This window comes from Equus asinus, chromosome X (genome assembly GCF_041296235.1).
Source record: "Equus asinus isolate D_3611 breed Donkey chromosome X, EquAss-T2T_v2, whole genome shotgun sequence".
NCBI lineage: Eukaryota > Metazoa > Chordata > Mammalia > Perissodactyla > Equidae > Equus > Equus asinus.
Genome location: NC_091820.1, coordinates 25,881,065 through 25,901,205, shown reverse-complemented (window position 1 = coordinate 25,901,205; position 20,141 = coordinate 25,881,065). Strand labels below are relative to the sequence as shown.

The following is a 20,141-nucleotide window of genomic DNA, read 5'->3' as shown; positions in this document are numbered from 1 at the left end:
GTGGTGGGGTCGGGAAGAGGGATAGGAGGAGGGGGAGGGGAAACTACTCTCCGTTCTGTTTCCCTCAGAGGCTCTCCTCAGGAAAGAGGCCCAGGTCGCCTCTGCTATCAGATTCTCTTGGAGCTCCCTGGATTTCCTCCCTTCCCTCCAGGAACACACATGAATACTGACTTTTCTTACTTTCCCTCATTTCCCTTCCCACAAGCAGAGGAGTCTTTTCTAGTGCAGGAGTGGGGAAAACCTTCCTTGAATCATCTTTTTTCCTTCTAGATCTTTTGTCTTACACTAGGCCTAGGCTTTTGAAACTCAAAAAGCAAAACGCTATGTCTCCATAATTTACATTCTGCTGTGTCAACATTCTCCTAAGGAAGTGGAAGCAGAATGCCTGGCTGCCAGTGTGTTGTGGGTGGGGAAAGAGTAAACAGAATAAAAGGTTAATATTGGAAAGATGTTCTTAGTCATACTTGTATGTTTTAGGTAAATACTTAATGATAATAATTACTATTTATTGAATATCTCCTAGGTATCAGGCAGTATGTGTTGTGTGTGTGTAACGTGTTGTATGTGGTATGTGTGTGTGTATGTGTCTGAAATCTTTACAGAATCCTGTGAGCTAAATTTCATACTCCCCATTTTATAGATGAGGAAATGGTTTCTGAGAACAGTTAATCAAATTGCTCAAGCTTATAAAACGAGCAAAGAACATAGCTTGGAATTTTCAAATGTCTTTTTCTGACTTGAAGGTCTGTGTTCCTTTTAGTATGTTTACCACTTCCCATCTTGTTTTGTTGTTTTTGTTAATGACCTTAATTACTAGGAATAGCCTGCATACTTTTTCAGTCTGCAATTATATATGTTTTGATTCAATTTCTGAAGACATTTCATCTTTCACTTGTAGTGATTGTTAATTAAAATAGACTTTTCTTGATTTTGAAATTTTAACTCTATTGTTGCTCAAACAATGTATTTGGATATACGCTAATATATTTGTTGGGTAGCACTAGCCACGATAACAAGTAAGCTCCCAGATCTTAGTGGCTTACCACAGTAGAAGTTTAGTTTTTCTTCTGCTGTTATCCAAAATAAGCAGCATTCTATGAAGTCATTCAGGGACCCAAGACTCTTCTATCTTTTGTGTGCAGAACATCAGAGTCCTATGCATGTAATGGACAGATAAGGAATGAGTATTTCTCTTTGGAATTTATTATGAGCCAGGCCTGGAATTGGTGCACATGAATTCTGTTCATGGTCTATTGGCTAGAACTTGTCATGTGGCCACACCTAATTGCAAGGGAAGCTGGAAAATATTGTCCAATATTGAGCCCGGGAAGAAGAGGACCGAGTTTGGTAAGGAACTAGTCAATCTCTTCCACAGCTAATTTGGACAGGATGAATGCACTTAAGTTCAATAGTTTTGTGCAAGCTATAGGATGTCATTTCTATAACCATGTCTATAGCAAGGCAAGAGCAAAATTACCTTGTAATGGCCAACATAGGTAGCTGTTTAATTGACGTAGTAGGGTGTTCCCCCCTCAAGCTGGAACCATGAGGCTTCTCCACCAGGCTGCAACACATGTAAATCTTAGTGAGTGATTTACTCAGTATGAGGCCGAGTTCCCATTACGCAGTTAAGTGATCTGTTTCTTGCCTAAGAAATATGGAAATTTGGCAAAGATGTTTATGCAAATCTGAACATACTATATAGAAAGTCATTTGTTATTTTACTAATGAAAAATCACTTCTATTTTTTCCCCAAGAGGAAAATAGCACTAATTTATTTTACAGTAGCCGTTCAACATTGTCTAAACATTTTCCATTATCCCTTGCAATCTTTTTTTTGATATTGTATTGACTTTTTCATGATGGAGATTAAAATGGAGTGACCAGAGGGCATGTGTGTATCTCTCGGCTAATATCTACTGATTTGAATAGTTGTGCTTTTCTAAGCTTTTGTCTTTTAGGAATGAATACCTTTATGCATATTTGCAGCATAGTGGAAAGATTCCAATCCAAATGGTCCAAAAAAACATTTTCTTAAAAGCAAGTGTCCTTTGAGACATGTCACATTGCTTATGAAGGGCATAAGCCGGAATCTTAGTTCCAAGTATGCCCGGAGCCTCTGATGCTGGCACCAGGGTAATTCTGACAAGATATGTTTATCTAAACAATGTCATTTGTAGCCCTGCTATGCTTCAGTTTATCTCTCCATTTGAAATCTATGAAATAGGATGGAATTCAATACTTAGAGAGTCTCAATCGTGTTCAAAATAAAATCTTTCTTAGTAGAGATTTGGTTTTCAGGGAACGGGCAGAAATAAAATACTGGCTCATAAAATTGTATTTTCTTTTTCTGAAGATTTCAGTATGCTTTTTTTATTAGCTTGAAACTTCTAGAAATACTTAAAAAAGAATCAGCATAATAAAGAAAAATATTCAATAAGTGTATAATAGCATACTGAAACATTTTTCCTTCCTCGGTAAATCTCAGTCCATAACTTTGAACACTTGGGAAAATCTGCACATAGTTATTACATTCTATCAAAAGAAAAGTCCAGTAAAAAGCAATTCCTCTCTACTATACTAGTAATATCTACTCTAAAATCTCAAGTAGTTGCATCTGCAAAATAGCGACATGTTTCATGGTATAAAACTATTTCCATGGTATCAGTTGTTTTCAGGTGATTGCATTGATAGAACTCGTGGTAATAATCGAGGTGAGAGAATAAATTTCATTCTAAGTACATTCAAATGAGAAATTCCCCTTGCTGTTTCTGATATTCAAACTGCTCATTTTCCTTCAGTTTTGTAGTTGCTGAATGTGTCAACCATTCATGGTCATTTTCTTCTGCAAAAGGGCTAGATTAGGGGACCAAAAACAGAGAAGAAGGCTCTAAAATTGCTTCCTTGGAGATTTCTCAATTATGCAAAACTCTTGTTCATGTCCATTACCACTGCAGATCATAATACCGTAATACCTCGCATAGCAGTGGAGAGGACGTGGAAAGAAAAAGCTGCTCTCTTTTATTGCACAAATAATATTGGTGATCATGGCTCACCTGACAATTGTATTTGAGAGCCTTGCTCTGTAGCTTCTCCCTCCATGGCCCCCGCAATTATCATGTTAAAGATCTATAGCAATAACACACATAGGTGTTGAGGGCCAGCTGCCTGGGCTGGCCACTTAGCAGCTTTGTGACCCTGAATGATCACCTGATCTCAGTAAACTATCTGATCTCAGTTTTTTCCTCTATAAAATAGGATTACCTGAATCTCCCTAAAGGTTGAGAGAATTAGATGAGCTAATACATAGGGAGCACTTAGATCCTAGCCATAGCAAGAGCCCAATGAATGTCAGCGCTTGTTATTTTAATTATAATCTAGTTGGATTGTTTGAACGCTTAGTAGGAAAGCATTTAATAAACTCTTTGGTGGCTATCTGGTTCTTGTACTACAAAAAAAGAGGGAGAGAGAGAGATTCAAAAGACCAAAAGGAAAAGGTTGCTTTGGAAATGATGAAATAAGATATATAAACAGAATTAAACAAATATTTGGGTAAGCCTTTATGTGAGTGACACTACAAAAAGCAAGACAATTCATGCAAGTTATTTCATTTTCAATATTTACTATAATCTTAGGTAGGTATTATTGTTCTCATTTTAGAGACAGAAAACTGAAGCTCAGAGAGCTGAAGTGATGTGCCTTGCATCCTAGTAAAATGTCAAGTGACGGTCTAGTATTTAAACTCATGTCTCTATGATTCTAAAGCCAGAGGCACATTAAATGGAAAGGGCTGGTGAGTCACAAAATAGGAAGGAATATTTATTTGAGAACTTAAAATATTAGGAATAACCTGTTTGTTGTAATCCGGGTGTAGTTTTTTTGCTGCTCCTATTTATATCGTTGTCTTCTATGCATTTGGGTGTCTAAATATAGGATTTTCCCTTACCTGTGTTGGAAATGTACAGGATAGTGGACCTCGGTAAACTACTAGCTGCACGACCTTAGCCAAGTGGATTCACTTCTCTAAGCCATGATCCCCTCATCTGTCATGTGGGGTTAATAATCATACTTCAGCTGGTAGGGTGATTGCGAAGATAATATCACACGATGTTTCTGGAGTGAATACTGACATATACTAGATGCTCATTCAGTGGTACATACTATCATGGTGAGATGAATTTGGTACCGAGGAACTGGAGATGGGAGAATATGAGAGTATAATATATGGCCTTCTATCAGCTAAACCAGGGGAGGAACTTCTGAAACAGAATGTTACGAGAGAGTTGTATTTTGTTTTTAATGGTTTTTTTCAGTGAAGACTTTTTCAAACCAGTCTGGATTTTTTTTTGAGAAATTTGGTGACATCATATAAATTTTAAGGAAATGAATTTGTATCATATTGCTTAAAGAGCTGGCATACAGGGCTGTAGAAAGGAGAATGTTCTGCTGTATGAGAATAAAAATACTCTTCACAGGAGTTTTGAATGAACTGACAGTTTTCTAGCAGCTTTGTCAATCCATCATTCATTGCTACAACCAAACGTATGAAATCCTTCATGGTGAAATCAAAAGACTTTGTTGTTTTCCACATTTTTATCAAATCTCTATGGCTAATGAAATGCCAGCCAATATCTTCCTCTCAGATATTGTCTATTAGAGAGTTGCTTATTTTAGAAGAAGTGGAGTCAACCATATAAATTTCCTTCTTTTGACATCTAGCACCTACTGTCAAACTGTTATAACTACAAGCAGGGCTCAAAATTTACATCCACCAGGATGCCACTGGCAACCAAAGAGTTCAGTTTGCTTCAGTTCATATTTGAATGCTTACTCTGTGCTAGTTAGTATCAGAGGTGAGGGAGGGGATACAGGAAGGAATAAGATTCAGCCTTTGCCTTATAAGAGCTCGCAATCAAATGTGGGTATTTGGACAAGTATATTTGGGCAAGGCTGTCTAAGATAAGTACTTCAGGAGAGCAGTATACAAAATACTGAGAGAAAGCAAGAGGATGGGAGATTGGCTCTAAAAGAGAGGGTCCTGGAATGCTTCCAGGGGGAAGATAAATTTGATCTGGCCGTGAGCAGGACTTTGAAAAGCAGAAGGAGGCTGGAGAGGGAAGCATATTTGAGGAAATGATGACAGGAGAATGCATAATTAGATTTAGGTTAGCAATAGTGTGACAGATGAATTTGTAGGAGTGGGAGTGTGTGTGTCTGTGTGTTGTGGAAGATAATGAAGTCAGTGAGACCAGTTAAGAAGCGAAAGAGCCCATGCTGGACAGTGGCAGTGGAGTGAAAAGAAAGAACTGAATTGAGATATATTGATTGGATATGTGCAATTGAAGATCTAAGAGAGAGCTTGACTCTTAAGATTTTGAGATTCAGTGCTTCGGAAGATGGTAATATCGTAACCAGAGACAAACTCAGGACAAGTTGATTATGGGTGATAAAATAATATGCTTAAGATATAGCTGATGACCATAATGAGAAACAATTGAAAACACAAGTAGAGATTTCAGGAGCAAAGATACTTCACAGATTTGGAAGGTACCTCGAGTGGATGAACTTCCACAGAGACAGGGTGCCAGGGGAAAAGTGGACCTATGGAAAAGCCTGAGGTTGGCTTACATTTAAGGGATGTAAGAAGAAGAGTTAACACCACCCCTCCCAGTGACAGCATGCAATATAGAGGCACGTAGACAAACGCACACCGAAGAATGAGTTTATAGGTTTTGCACTATATTTTGTTTTCTGTATCTTCTGCTGTACAACCAATCTAATACTATAAGTTTCTTCCTGGTTCTTAGTGATATTTTGAATAAAATAAGGAAGTGTAGAAATCCTTTAGCTGAGAGTTAAAGATTGTTGTGTTTATATAGATCAGGTTTCTAACTCAACCCTCAGTATACCAGGAAAAATAGTCATTACCATTTGCCTTCTAGGTCTAATGAACTCTTTTGCTTTTTATTTTTTATATGTTTAAGTTATTTTTCAAATACTTTGCGGAAAGAAGAAGGAAGAGATAGTGAAAATCAACTTTATTAGACATTTTAATAAGAATTTAAATGCAACAAACTTCTTTTTGTATCAAATAAATTTTGATGCACTAACATCATAAACAATGTAGCGTCCCACATCATTTTAGCAAAACAGAGTGGTTCAAGTTCTTCAAGCAAAAAATGTGACGAAGGCCTTCCTGTTAAATGACTAGGTTAAAATACCATATTTCCTTTCCATCCTTAAAAATATTTCGTTCACTCATCTGTCCATATGTTTGAGAAAATTCATCTAGGTTATCATCATCTGAAGACTCAGTCTGAGATTTCACCTGTATCATCAATTTCACCATCATCATTAGAGTCTAGAAGGATGATTTCTCTCTCTTTTCATTTATCTTCCTTTATGTCTAATAATTGTGAAGTGTCTTCCTCTGGCAATTTTCTTGTCTTTGATGTTATGGGGGTAAAATGAAAAGTTCTAAATTTTCACCTGTGTTCAATGAACACTAAAAGCAGACTCCAAAGATGGTATCTCCAGTCTTATTTTATAGCTTCTTGAAAGAAAATGCAATATTTTGGGCAATGTAATAAGAAAGCTAAAGGATGAATATTTATTTCGCTATTGCTTCATCCTTCTAAGCAATTCCATCATTCTTCCATTTACTAATCATTTTAGCATAATTAAGAATAGTTTATGAGTAATGATGAAATACCAAAATGTTTCCAAATATAGGAAAAATAAGATCACTAAGAGTATACAATGTATCCTAGACTTATAAAAAGATTCAGTGGACCCCTGTGATAATTGAAAAAAAAATGGATTTTATTTAAATAATAGATAATATATCTCTGTGTTCTTTCATAGACTTCTAGGAAAGAATAAAATTCACAAAATAATAGCTTTTACAAATAGTTAGAAGTTCTCAAAAAAGAAACGCAGAAAATAAATTTGGGTGCAAGGGACCTTGGTGGTATACCAAAGGGTAAACAAAACATAACTTGCTCAATCCTACTACAAAAATAAGAGTTTTAGTTCATATATTATTATTATTATTAATCTTTTCTTCCAGTGTTATCATACACTAGGAATAGTGAGAATGTTTAGTTAGAGTTCTCCAGAAAAATAGAACCAGTAGGATAGATGGAGACACACACACACAGAAAGACAGAGAGAGAGAGATTTTAAGGAACTGGCTCATGCGATTGTGGGGGCTGGCAAGTCTGAAATCTGCAGGGCAGGCCAGCAGGATGGATACTCAGAAAAGAGTTTATACTGCAGTTTTGAATCTAAAGACAGTCTAGAGACAGAATTCCTTCCTCTTCTGGAAACCTCAGTCTTTTCTCTTAAGGTCTTCAACTAATTGGAGGAGGCCCACCCACATTATGGAGGCTAATTTGCTTTACTCAAAGTCTACTGATTTAAATGTTAATCACATCTTAAAAAGTAACTTCACAGAAGAATCTAGACTGAACTGGTGCTTGAACAAACAACTGGGCATCATTGTCTAGCGAAGTCAACACATAAAATTAACCATCACAGTAAGCTTCATAGTGCCGTGTGTTTCCTCACATGTAAATTTCATGATTCCTTTAATTTTCATTAGTTAATAAGTTACCTGGACCCAGTTAATAAGGTACCTTTAAATATACATTGAATAATAGAAGTGATCTTTAATATCTTAATGAACTTCAGAGCTTCATTAGAGTAATTATAACATGTACATAAAAAATTTTACCTATAAAAAGCAAGTGTATGTGGGTTTTTTTCTTCACAGAGTTTTACTTAGGTTGTGTTAAATTAATGCTAAACATCTATAGTGAAATAATTCTGTTTTAGTGTATCTCATTCTTTAATTCTATAAGAGGATTAATATCAAAATATATTTGAGTAGGATTTAAAATCCAAACAAGCTGTCATCATTATGTTCAATTATTAATCTTTCATTTGAGTAATAGGAAAAATAAATATAGTTTCTTTAAAGTGATGTAGCTACAATTAGGAACATAAATGGAGTTTTCTACTAATGCTTATTTTGTCATTATGTTTCTTTTTAAGGGGAAAGATTTGGATTATCAAATGTTGTACTCATGACTTTAAAAACTAAACCTAATGAGCATAACTATAAAATACATAAAAACCAAATTAATGAAAATGATTTTTTCTGTTTGTATGATAGAATAAAGATGATGATGAATAAATATAAAGAATTTCACACTCAGACAAAGTGAGCTGGTAAGACAAATAGAAAACAGAAAGAGATGTGCCCAAAGGGGAATTCCAGGTTTTCATAGGCTAGCATTTTTATCTTATGGCTTAATGGAGCATTGCAACTAAAGACCTGAATTTCTATTATATTTTGGTACCTCTGGGCATAAAGAAGATTACTTCCTGGTGGTACCATGCAGTTTGGATGAAGCTAAGCCAAGGGCTAGATGTGTGCCATGGATTGCCGCTAAAAGATGCTCTCAGCTCTCCTCAGGTGTTGGAAAAGTGTAGGGACTATTTTGAACCTACCATTTCTTTCTTTACCAAAATCTCTTCATTAATAATTTAAAGCAACATAGCTAGTTGCTGATCACTAGTCTTTATTCTCTTGTAAAGGGAAGCATTTATGAAGTAAACAGGAAGGATTAATAGATTGTAACCTTTCTACATGCAAAGGAGGTACCTGGGCTCATTCTACTTTATTCAGGAAAAGGAGCTTGCAGTTTCCCATTGCTGCCAAAAAAATCACCCCAAAACTCGGTGCCTTAAAACAGCAATAATCATCTATTATCTCTCACAAGTTCTGTACGTCAGGAAATCAAGAGTGACTTGCTTGAGTGGTTCTATCTTGGGATTTCTCATGAGGTTGCAGTCAGTAGTCAATTGGAGCCACAGTCAGGTGAAAGCTTGACTGGGGCTGGGGGATCCACTCCCGAGGTGGCTCACTCAATATGGTTCGTGAGGTGGTGCTGCCTGGTTGGTTCCTCTCTACAAGAGCTTCTCCATGGGACTGCTTGAGTGTCCCCGTGCTTTTGTGGCTGGCTTCCCTGAGAACAAGAGAAGCTGTAATGCCCTTTTTGACCTAGTCTTAGCCTTCACAGTATTACTTCTTCAGTAAATTATTTGTTGTAGAGGTCAGCCCTGATGCAGTGAGGTGGAGGGATGAGGGACTCTAAACGCCATAAATACCAGGAGGTGAGGATCGCTAGGGACCACTTTGGAGCTGACTACCACAGGATTTATCAGGCCTTCGAATGAAAGTTCTCTGAAACATGGAACAAAGTAAACATGTCGCTTTGACTCTCTGCATCAGACACCCTAGAAAATGTCAACACTACTCTTCCCCTGAAAATGGCAGACCACTGGTGTGTGCCCTTTACCCTGCACGTGCACAGTGAAAAGAAAAAGAACCTACAAAGACTTTTTCTATAGCTGCTGCACGTGTTAATTATTTCAGGTCCACTCAGTCTGGCTCCACATGGAAAATATGGGTTTTGGAAAGAAATCTTTTGAGTTTTGGAGGCCTAGACAGCCTACAGAAAGACCTAGGCAGCTAATAGTTGGTTATGGGATAATGATGACAATGGCGGTGACAACAATCATGGTTGTTGCTTTTATATTAGTGATACAAACACATAAGAATGTCTTTCCTTAATTTTATTCTAAGAGTAATGTAGTACTGAAAGCAATGAATCTAAAATGAGAAGACGTGGTTTAAGCCCTGGCTCTGCCCTTTAATGACAGTGGGACCCTTGGCAAATTACTTAATCTCTCTGACCCTTTGTTTTTTCATCTGTAAAATTCTGATGCCCTCCATACCAGATTTCTATTAGGATTAAATGGAATGATATATGGAAAAGCCCTTTCAAATGGCAAATCACTACACAAATATCAGTGTCTTAGTCATCTCAGGCTGCTCCAACAAAATACCACAGACTGAGTGGCTTAAACAATAGGCGCTTATTCTTCGCAGTTCTAGAGGCTGGGAAGTCTAAGATCAAGATGCCCGCAGGTTCAGTTCCTGGTGAGAGCCCTCTTCCTGGCTTGCAAAGGTCCGCTTTCTCACTGTGTCTGCATGTGATGGAGAGAGAGAAAGCTCTGCTCTCTCCTTCTTCTTATAAGGACACTAATCCCATCGTGGGGCCCCACCCTCATGACCTCATCTAAATTTAGTTGCTTACCAAAGACCCCATCTCCAAATGCCATCACATTAGGGGCTAGGACTTCAGCACGTGAATTTGAGGTGTGGGGACACAAATATTCGGTCCATAACAATCAGCTATTTTCATCAATGAGAGCTCCACCAGGTCTTTTAGGTGTCAACAATGATAGAGCGCTGCTATAAGGGTCAGTTTTTCACATCTAGAAAATGGGTACATGAAGATTTGGAATTGTGCTTATATCTACACTCAGAATTTTTAGCACCTGCTCCAGAAATTCATCCACACTGAGAGTGTTCTCTTAAATTCCAGTCCAAGGCCTTGGGAAAAATAGGTCCTCCATCAAGGTTTTCTGAATAAATGAATAAAATGCTTTATGATATTTTCTTCAATGTTAAGATGAAGCAAAAATATTTTAGGCAGAATATTCTATTTTCAGGGTTTCCAGCTGTTGCATAGTCTGGTTTATTACCATCTATAAGTCCAACCCTGGATCTCAGAAGTGAAGCCATTGAGAGTCCCCTACAAACTCTGTAGGGCAGTAATAGAAACAGTGAACATGACAATTGGAAGTGGATTTTTCACTTTAACACAGGAGCCATCGCTGCCTTGGGCCACAGCTGGCTTTCCGAAGAACATAGAATTGTTGGAGGGAAGGAAAGGCAGTGTCATATACCAGGCTGATTCACTTGTTATCAGAAAAGTGTGTCCCAAACAATAGAATGTTTGAAAAGATAAAATTGAGTCCCAAATGCAGAGAATAAGAATGAGGGGGAAACACCTTTCTCTATAATTAAACAGAAAACTGTGCCATGAATTGATAAAATTGAGTCAACTTGAAAACGTGAACATGAAGCATAATTGTGCAGAAAGATAAGGTAACATGAACAACATAGGAATAAATGGGCTCCCATTGGTCTTTTGAAACAATGGCAGTTTACCTGCTCCTCCTCGAGGATTTGGTTTAGTCTTATTCATTATAGGAACTGCTAAAGGGGAAGGCACAGTCCTGTTAGACTATAAAATGATGGAGTTCTCTTGATCATTACTAGTACTTGTAAATTGCTCAGAGTTGTAGAACATCGGGTTACGTGTCTCTCAGTGTTGGGTACTGTGCCAAACATAACACATGTGTTCATAGGGGACATAGTACCATAGGAGGCACATAGCATTTAATGGAATGGGATTCATCTTTTTCTTAGCATCTAGTCAGGCACTCAAAATGCCCAGATTTCCGTCTTGGTAGCTAGGTGTTTCGCTAACTGAAAACACATCCCAGAGAACTCCAGAACATATGAAACACTTCAGACAGTTTGGAAGTATCAAAATTTTTACCTATTTATTTGGCAAGGTCAAATTTTATTCAGATTATAAACATCTTATAAATAATACTTTAGATCTATTTTATGTTTTACATGAATTGGACAAAGAACTCTAATACATGTATGAATTGATTTGATTTCCACAACATTGCCTAAAGTAGGTATTGTCATCATTAAATAAGTGAGGGAACCAAAGATCATAGTTATTAAAACCTTGCTCAAGGTCACACAGATAGCAAATGGTAGAGCCAGAATTTAACCCAAGTGTTCTGATTCCCAAAAAGGGTGTTAGTCAGTAATTAAAAGTTTATAAATATATGTATATATTTATATACATACTTATATGCCACGTATGTCTATACTTATATGTAAATCTTATATATACTACTGACATATATATATAAGTTATTTATTAACTTGTGATAGTTTATTCCAATGAAGTTAAAATATTGAATCATGGGACTTAAAGATCCTCAGAGGGAATCATTCTTAGGCCTTAAGCAAGATCACTTTTAAACCATCTGAGAAAGATAAGAAACCAACACATGTTAAAAAAGCAAAAATCAAAAAAATTTCCCAGCAGGAGACTCTATTACCGTGTTTCACTGATAGTTCAGATAGAGATATGGGGGTGTAGGGAGCAGATCTCTTTCTCATGTTGCCACATTTGTAAGTTACTAAATGCCAGAGGTTAGGAATTGAGAGCACCGTTGAGTCTCTCTGAGGATACGATCTCAGTAGTGTATGTTTTATCTCCCTGACTGAATTGTAAGTTTCAAACGCTTCCTCCTTTATATTTGAATTCCTGTAATTCCAACATTTTATTCTGCAAATGACAGACATGCCAGAAATACTTGCTGATTGAATGAACTGTCTCACAGGGTAGCCAGCAAATAGTGTAGGGCTACGAGCTGCCATCATCATCTCAGTGAGCATGAATCTTCATTAGAAAGAATTAGCCTGAAGAGACTAATAGAATGCCCTGCTTAAAAAGCAAACAAACAAAACCCGCAGGAAACGCACGCAGACTTTGGAATGGTGAGTGATTTTTCAATCTTACGAGATGGAGAGTCTTTTTAGTGCAGTCTCTTCTGAACAGAAGAGATTTCAAAAGCACCTTGGTCCAATTCCCATTCACATACCTCAACCTTGCAGAAAACGTGCTAGGCCATTTGAAACATTCTTCAGTTCACTTTTGGAAGCTCTGTTGATTTGAGCAAAATGGAAATGAAATGTAAATAGAGAGCTCTTAATCTTCAGAAGCTCAAGTACCCCCTTCCAATCTTGAAAGCAGAAATTTGGATTAGGATTCTCTTTATCTTTTTTTTGTAATGAAAATTTCTTTTACCTTTTATCATAATGTCTGTTGAAAGGGTTCTGAGAACTCAAATCAGGAAGTCGTGTTATAAGTTAAGACAAAATAGGAATGTGAACTTGTATTATATAAAGAAAACAGTGTATGACTAAGTAGCCTGTTGTCCCTAGGGCAAGTAAAATAAATATCAACAGAGGGCAGCCAGAGAGATGTGCTATGGCCATTAAAAACATTACGTTCACTGGCTTTACACTTTATTAGGTAGGTAATAAGTCATGAATATTTTAACACTGAAAACAACCAGGCTGACCATGATAGTTTGCATCAGTTACTACCAAAATCTGGGAGAGCTGCTTAGAAGTTGCTTTCTTTTAACAATACTACTATTATTTTGTTTATGTTTTGATTAAATGTTATCATTTCATTATTTTTGTGTCCCAGTTCTAAATACATACAACAATAAGTTGCATGGCTGTTCAAAACAGGTTAACTTTAAATGTGTTTTTGATCTAAAGATTATGTAATGGGTCTTTGTCATGAATATAGGAGCCAGATTCCTAATTCAAAATTCCATCCTTTAAAATAACTGGCATATATGACTGTCCAGTTCAAATAAACATTGTTGACTATGTAGAAGAGGAAAAGTAATTTTCCCTCTACCCTTCTAGGTTCTTTGCTGAGACAACCCCCCCACCCCCGGAATAAAGGAAAGATTAACCGGAGAAAAACCAACAGAAGTTTAATAACGTGTATACCTCCTGTATACATGAGAGAGACCCAGGAAAACGGAGTAACTCCCCAAAATGGCCCAAGCCACCATTTTAAATACCATCTCCAGCTAAAGACAAAAGATGTTGGGTGTCGGAGAGGCCACTTAGGGGAAGTTACCAGGAGAAGCACAGTAAACAAGGGTAAAGATATTATTGCAGATTTAAGTCCTGCCTTCTCTATTGGTAAGAGTTCCTGGAGATTTACAGTCATCCTTCTCTTCCTGGTAGAGAGAGAGAGACATCCTTATAAATGGAGATTTCCCTTAAAAATATAAATGTCTCTTACAAAAGGGTAACTTCTCAGTTTTCAGAGCTTTTCCTATGTCTGCTATTTCTTAAAAATAATCAGCCTAAAATAATCCTTATGCCAAAGAGGCATATTTTGGGGTGGTATATTCTGCTCCCCTTCAAGTAGAATACCAAGTTTGTTTTTTAAGACAGAATTGGCATCCTTAAGGAATTCAAATAAAGAAGGTCTTAAGAAAATGTGATAATGCCAGTTAGAAACTAAAATTAATAAAATTTTTATTCTATTTTAGTATGCTAAAGTAATTGGGACAAGTTTTTATTTCATTTAAAAATTAGATTCTTGGGGCTGGCCTGTTGGCGCAGCGGTTAAGTTCACATGTCCCTCTTCAGCAGCCAGAGGTTTGCCGGTTCGGATCCCGGGTGCAGACATGGCACTGCTTGGCAAGCCATGCTGTGGCAGGCGTCCCACATAGAAAGCAGAGGAAGATGGGCATGGATGTTAGCTCAGGGCCAGTCTTCCTCAGCAAAAAGAAGAGGATTGGTAGCAGATTTTAGCTCAGGGCTAATCTTCCTCAAAAAAATGAATAAATAAATAAATAATAAAAATTAGATTCTTCAGTATCACAGTGCACTATGCTAACAACAAAAGAGTGTTAAATTATGTTCATATATGATTTAGTATAATTTAATCAGAAATATATCCTTCAGTTTGTACAATAGTGAATATTCCGAGTTTCTCTCTTATGTAGTAGTAAGCAACGTAAGGACAGGCACCACCCCTTAAAGTACCTAGATTAGGAATAGTACCTAGGAAACAGTCATTAAGTGCTTACTAAATAAATTCTCACCTTCAAGCTTATAGAAGCAAAGTAAAGATAGATTGCCCCTCTTCTAAGAGAAACAGAACTGATGAGACTGATGACTTTTTTTATAAATGCATAAGTCTGCAAATATTTAATAAGGATCTAATTTACACAAAGAAATCAATCTGGAGTGAAAGATTATTTTACTCATTTTCCAAATGCTGTTGCTGAATTATATTATAAACTTGACCTAATCTTTTTATTTCACTTCACAATTTGCATCAATATTTAAATTATGTGAAGGGCAAACACAAGTTTAAAATATTGAAATTTTATTTGTACAGTTCATCAAATGTTGATTATTTACTTACAGTGTGCAAGGTATCAGGCTAGGAATGATATGGTATTCCAAGAAAGCAATAATATAGTCTCCTCCATTAAGGTGTTTGTTATTAAATAGAAGAAGTAAAATTATTACAATAGTAGGTAGAATATATATATACCATAGAAGAAATATAAACAATATTTTTGTAAACAATATATGGGTTTGATTTTTTTCATTTATTCATCCCTCTATATATCCATGCGTTTACTCATTGTTCGTTACTTCATTACATTATTACTAAATAATAATTTAGTGACCATTGGAGGAGAGGAATATAGAAAAGTGAATAAAATAAGAATCTTATTGTAAAAGAGTTGATAATCTAGGGAAAGCAGATGTGTACAGATAATAACTTTGATACGAAAACAACAAAAATGCAAGGTACAAGCAAAGTAAAATGGAAGTGCAAAGGAGAAAGAGACTTGGCTGCATCAGGGCAGGCACTGTTTGTTTTATTTCATCATAGATTTTCCAGAACCTAGGCCAGTGCTTGGCACAAAGTAAGTTCAGATGATGTGTTGACTATCTACTGAAGTCATAGTGGAATGTATCATGGAAGAAGAACTGGGCCTTAAAGCTGAGAGAAGTACATCTCAAGTGGAAGAAATATTAGAGGCACAGAATTATAGGCCTTCAGAACTGGAAGGGACCTTAGAGACCATCTAGTATAGTCTTTCTCCTACTTTCTATTTTCATTGCCGGAGCACTTTGGTCTAACAATGTCTTAATATGCTTTCATTTCTAAGAGGATGCTAAAGAAGTGTCTATGACTGAGGCACTAAGGTACTATAGGTAGCAGACACCACAGTAAGGTAAACAACAGACTACCAAGGTGCATATTTTGAAAGGAAATGGATAGAGAGAGATCCAGAAACTAGTGACTTGGAAAAAATTGGAGGGTTCTTTGGAGAAAATGCTGCTACGAGCGCTCCCCTTCTTTTACGGTCTGCCACTGACTCAAGGGGAGGAGTTGACCTTCTCACTTAATTTTGAGAGAGAGGAGTTACTTTAGGAACACCTGGAGAACCTGAAGGACTAGATCATTGGATTCCAAGTTTATGAGGTGGGAGTGACTGACCCTGCCAAAAAAAAAAATATCTGGATCGAAGACAGCAAGTGAAAGAGCACCAGAGATTGTCAAGTCTAGAAAAGCTTCGTGAAACCCCTCTAGTGCTGTTCAACATCAGCCACACCCAGAAAGAAGAAAGTCACATTCTAGCAGTGACAGTACTGAGTCAAATAAGAACCTTCTGCTCCCCTCCCTCCACTCCCATTCCACCCAGTTAGGGTGAGAAAGAGCAGCTGGTGAATGGGGGAGAAGGCTAGTAAGACAAGAGAGACGAAGCTCAGCATACTGACTACTCAAGGTGGGAAGAGACGTGACTCAGCTGCAGCCTCTCCTGGTTGGGGGAGAAGTCATGTATATGAATTAAGTTTGAAGTGTTAATTAACATATTGGACTGGAAATTCTAATTTTAATATTTTAAAATGACAACAGGCACCTTGTATTACCTTACAGTGGCCAGAAAAGACATGGGACCTGCCTCTTTTCGACCAGGGACAGAGAAAAACCACGCCCCCTTGAGCAGAATTCAAGAGAGAAAGGAAGGCAGATAAAGTTGTCTTTATGCTTACATGCCATAAGTCCTGGTTATTCAACATACAAGTTATACTTTTTACAGATTTTTTTAAAGGGCAAGGAAAACAATATAAGGGGAGTTGCATCAGGATGCACATGAAGGGAAAAGTTGATCTTTTGGTGGAACCAAAATATTATGATTGAGTGCCACTAAGATAGGTTATTTTACTGGATAAATTTAAAAATCTGTATAATACCAAAATTAACAATTAGTCAAAGATATAGATTTTTGAAAGTACATGGTAACCTAGGAGTGGTAAGTAATATAGCTGGAATGTTGCTTCTCAAGGATTGTCATCAAAGAGGAAGACTGGCTGTTCAGTAGGCCGGTGATGGTGGTAAAGCAAGCTTGTGGCATTACACAACAATGGAGGGGGACTTTTCAGTTCTGTTTAGCTATGGGGCACTATTCACATAGAATAATTATAACGTGGTGGGCTGAAAGAGCATCCCAAGAAACCAGGCGAATGTTTGATTATGGTAAGTTGCTTCTCTATCCCGTCAAAATGTCATGGTCAGACCCACAACTGTGCATACATTTTTTGTCATTTTCTTACTTTGAACGTCTTTATACTTCTCCTCCAGGATCCGCTCATATCCTCCCTTTACTTAAAAATAATTTTTCTGACAATTTCAGCCTTTGTTAACTCTCCTATAAATTTTAGCCATACATATCTACAGACACTTGACATTCCAAAGGAATATTCTTCAAGACCATGGAGATCAACAAATTTTCAAATGCCATTACAGTACGTATATGTGAAGTATTTATTCCCCCCAGTATGCGTATTTTACAATATTCATCATAGATGTTTTATAGATGAGGAAAATGGGACCTAGAAAGGTTAAGTAGGTACCAAGTGTCCCAATTACTATTTGAACTCGGATCTGGCTGATTTCAAAATATGCATTCTGAACTCTCTTTCTTATAGTTATTTTCTATTCGGACGCTGCGTTGCTATATAAGTTTTCCACTGGAGCTCCTTTTCAGGGTCTTCCTAATACTTCAGTCACTTGTAAAATGAGTACTTTCTTTGAATGAGAAATCCATTAGGCAGAAAAAAACAACTTGGCAATAAATTTTAGGCATTAACCCCATGCCGAGTAATTATCAGAAGGCCTAATGCTTCGAGACCTGGCAAATGTGATCTTAAGATAATGGAGTGGGGCTTGCATTGTGAACCTTCTTGATGCTTTACATTGTGATGTGCTTCATGGATTGGCTTCCTAAAAAAAGATTTGTAAAGCATTCTGGGAAGGTCTGCCAATTAAAAACCGGAGATTGGCTGAAGGCTTGCAGCAATTGAATTTTGAATACAGATGGTGCCAAATTGAATGTTTCCATAGCAACAGACTTTTCCTTAATAACTTTTAGATGGGAGGGGGAACATAAAAGGAAACCATCTTTCAGCAGATGTGTATTCCTACAGCATGTTTTCAGATTGATTTGGGAAACTAATTTGTACTTAACTAGTGATTGTTTTAAGTGGATCTGAAAATTACTAAATTCTCCTGAGGAAATATTTTGAGAAATATCTGATCATGACATTTTGATGGGGTAGAGAAACAGAAATAAATTCTGGGAACCTTATAAAGACATAAAAAGGGCACGGTTTTAAAAAAAATTACTTGGTCTGTAGCCAGTCAACCAGGATTTTATACTGAGTGTGACTTACCATTGGTCAAAGATTTCTGGATTCTTAATGTCTGTTAATATCAAAAGTTTAGAATATAAATTTAATCAAAGAAAAAGTGACATGTATATCGTGGATTTGGAATTGACCTTAAGATATATTCTTCCTTTAGGTTTATGGATTGGTGTTTTTCATTATCTGTTGTTTGAAGAATTTTTTTAATTGTTAATTATATAAATCGTTTCAGAAAGAATGTCATAAGGAGGTCATTGATAGTGTTCATATCATATGGTGTGTTATCATGGATCTAATGTCTGCTCCTCAGCTTTGCATAGCCAACAACTGGATTTTAATAGTTCACTTAGAGGTATTCAGGCTCTGGGGGACTGGCCATGCTGCACAAACTCACAAGAGACTGGTTTATAAATCATTTGAAATAAGAGAAAATAAATTAAAATTATTATTTTATAACATAACCTAAGGCTGTCAGAAAAATTAATAATGATAATTTGCTCAGGGTGCCCTCCCCAATGAGTAGGCAGAAGACCAAATTATAGATTGCGAAGTTTGATGGTGACCAAGGAAATGGAAGAAGGATAATAAGGTTTTATGAAAGGATGGTTCATTAAGTGAGAGAAGCTAGATAAACTGCCCATCTTTACTATGCTGGATGATTTCTAAAATACAAATAGAGAACTAGATGATTTCTCTCAGATGGTACCAGACATAATAGCAAATGCTTGCTCCTTGACTTTTCTTTTAGATTCCATGCAACAGGATTCCCCCTATACATGCACAGACTTACCTTCCCCTCCCCCTATTGTCTGTTACAGAGCAATACAAAACCCAAGTATGTTAAGTAGATATAAATCAATAGTTGGAGCTTTGTATTAGTCACGTTACTACTCATTACTCGCTTGATTCATGTGGGTACTTCCTCACCAAAACCCTTACAAAAGGACTTTTCAGAAAGATTTCCAGCCCTAGTGGCAATTGCTCAACTCCCACCACAAGAAATTCTGACATAATAGAGATATAAGAAGGCCCTGGGAATCTTCGTTTTTAAAAAGTTATCTGCGGCTCAGCCAAGTTATTTTTGCAGATGGCTGATATTATCCGCCACCTCTTTTTTTTTTTTAATTTTAATTTCAGAAGAAAATCTTTATTTCTGGCTTTTTCCAAATTTCTGGAGTTTTATGAAGCAGAGTCTCTAGGAACTTCTGTATGTAAAGAGAAACTTAAAGAGATGTAGAGATAGAGATAGATAAGTACGTAGAAATAGACATATACATAAAATAGAAATATGTATGTATACATATAAATAGAAATGTGTTGTTTCAAACTGTAAAGAAATATACACACTCTTAAAAATGTAGTTAAAAAATACCAAGAATCCACTATCAGTGGAAAAGAGCATGATAAACTCTCTTTCTCCTTCTCACACACACACACATGCAAAGCTCTGCAACTCAGCACAGGGTTATAACATAAAAACCAATTCCTGACCCAGGTAAATAAAGGAAAAGGTTTATGCTCTTTCTCAATCTTTATTTTCCTTAGATTAATTTGCAAATAGTAATGACATGTATAAACAAGTATTATTGCCCTGTAAACAATGCAACATGAAGAATCAGATGAGAATTAAATGAAGATAAAGGGCATGCCTTCGTTAAAGACCCAGTTCGCGTGGCTTGGTCCCAAACCCTTTGTGCTCTGCTCTCATGCTTTGATTTGATTCTCTTTAGAGCTGCAGAGGTAGGAATGTAACTTACACACAGGCGTTCCAGAAAGTTTAATTTGACAAACCTTCCTGAAAGAGAGAGAAACAGAGACAAAGAAACAGAGGGAGAGAAAAGGGAAAAGGGAAAAGGGCATCATT

The 20,141-nt window shown here is 36.7% G+C and overlaps 1 protein-coding gene across 12 annotated transcripts in view; it reads left to right on the top strand.

Annotated features, from left to right (window-relative positions):
* The window catches only part of DMD (dystrophin), a 2,265,680-nt gene that overhangs the window by 1,707,584 nt on the left and 537,955 nt on the right, over window positions 1-20,141 (top strand). The window lies entirely within an intron of this gene.